This window comes from Physella acuta, unplaced genomic scaffold (genome assembly GCF_028476545.2).
Source record: "Physella acuta isolate Inbredline_101_S28 unplaced genomic scaffold, ASM2847654v3 ptg000884l, whole genome shotgun sequence".
NCBI classification, from domain to species: Eukaryota; Metazoa; Mollusca; class Gastropoda; family Physidae; genus Physella; species Physella acuta.
Genome location: NW_026732401.1, coordinates 104,381 through 106,916, shown reverse-complemented (window position 1 = coordinate 106,916; position 2,536 = coordinate 104,381).

The window sequence follows — 2,536 nt, the reverse complement described above, 5'->3', positions numbered from 1 at the left end:
GCCTTCTAGACAATCGGAAAAAGTCGGCACTATTGATGCATATGTTTATCGGCGCTTTCTTGTCCCCTTCCCTTCCCAACTCTCTCCCCCCCCCCCTACCCCTAACTTCTACCCCTCACCACACCCTTACTCTTACAATAAGATGTAATGCATAGATTAACGAACCGTCTATGAACTGTAAACTGACCACTTCTGCACATTTTGTTAAAGACACTAGTCAGTAGTTGTTCATTTACCTGATGAACAGGGGCGGAACTACAGTCCCGCCAGACCCCGCAATGCGCAGGGGGGGGGGGGGGGAAGGCCGTTTAGGGGCCCACGGCTGACCAATTTTTTTTTTTTTTTTTTTAATTTTGAATTTAATTTTTGCCTTAATATTTGGTTTGTAAAAGAAAAACACTGTAGCTTTATTTTACAGTCACTATACCACGCTCTTCCGCAAAAGATAAAATCCATTACACAAACTACAGTGTAAAATATAGGCAACTCTTCAAATTTTGAATGACTTCTTTGACTCGTTGCCCCCCCCCCCTCCCTTTGATAGCTAAATAGAGGACACGTAACTGTTTGACCGATCCTCCAAAGTATACTGTGGCAGATGGGGCAGGGGATGGGGACCAAACAGGGGGTTAAAAAATTGTCGACAAATTCTTTACATATTTAAAACAGTTATTTATAGTTGTATTTTTTAACCATCGTCAAGGCCGAGTTCTATTTCCCTACAATCAAACACACGCTGTCGCCGGCAAAATTCTTTTTAAAAAAACAACAAAGTCCATAGCACGAAAAGCCGCTACATATGAAGTGGGTTTTCAATACTTTCATGATGCGCGGTGCTTACTTGCGGCATTGGTAGGGGACCCGAAATCCATTGTACATTTTTCAATGTTAATAGTGTTTGTGATAGTGGTTGAATTTGTATCCTGTACTATCTTGTATCGTACAAATAATTTAAAAAAAAATAATATAATACTAAAAACTTCAGTTTTATATACGTTTACTTGTTTTTGATTTTACAAGAAATACAGTAAACTTTTAAGTTTTAGTAATTACGTATAGGGTTGGGGGGGGGGGGGTGTAGATAAACTTAATTTATCAGGGTAAAATACTGCACTATAACTAACAGTGGTCTCATTTTAATTACATATCTTTACACGTATCAAAGTATTCTCACTTCTCGTATCCCTCAATATATCATACAGTCTTATTTTATTTATTTCTCCCTACATATACACTAGCGGTTTCACTTTAATTACATATCTCTACACGTATCATAGCAGTCTCACTTATGAAATTGTATACATATAACAATCTTACTTTACATATGCATACATATATCTTAGCAGCCTCACTTTAGTTACATATCCTTACACGTATCAAAGTAGTCTCACTTTATTTACATATCCCTACATATATCATACAGTCTCACTTTATTTCTCCCTACATATACAATAGCGGTCTAACCTTATTTACATATTCCTACATATACAATAACGGTCTCACTTTATTTACATATCTCCACACGTATCACCATCAACTACTCACTATTTACTCACCATTGTTGTGTTGTACGTATGTACTTATATGTTGTACATATATATTTATTTCGTCTTCAACACAAAAGTCGAAGTCTTACAGTAACTGGTGTGTTTTCTGCTCATGCACGTGCAGGTGACGTGTCCAACGTGAGCTGTGTGCTGGTGGACGTGCCTAAAGTTCCGATGGAGGAGCGGAGGGTTGTCCAGAAGCTTCGATGGGTTATGTGGTGACGTCACTTCAAAACAAATGTTTATATTATTTGTGAGCTAATATGAAGAATGTATAAATGTTGTCACGTATGGACTACAATATCAATATAAATAAATGTAGCCAGTCCACAAAAACGAAGTCCACGAATCAGTAATTTATTCTTTAATTTTAATAAAATCCAAATTCTGCAATGTTTTTCCTATTTGGGTCGTCCTTTAAAAAACGTCACACTTTTTTTTTGGAGGATTTTAAAATCCACTGCTCCCCACCGCCACACCTCGTCACAAAAACCCAAACCGCTCCTAAAGTTACGTCACACCCCAGCATACCACCCCCCCCCCCCCCCCGCTCCCTCAAAATCGCTGTTTAATATTTTTTTAAAACATCGATTTCCTTCAAAAATTTCCTCGATCAACATAGAGTATTTTGATCAATTTCTATTACAATTTACGAAAACAGTTTTCTAAAATGCGATATATAAATACAAAAGTGTGACGCCACTATCTCAGCCCCTTTCCCCCCCCCCCCCTGCCCCTTAGCACACAGTTACAAGATTACAAATCCCCTTCCCCGTAGAAGAAGATTTTCCTTTAGACTTTTATTCTCGGTGTTGGGGGGGGGGGGTGACACAAAGAAACAGTGCCTAGAAGTGTGACGTATTTTATGGATGACTCCAAAACTGTGTAGTCTATGAGTGGCTGCTGTTGATGTCAAGAATTTAATGAAAGTTATGGTCAAGCAAAGGGGACGGAGTGGTCTAGCGGTAGAGATTGCTAACCCGTAAGTC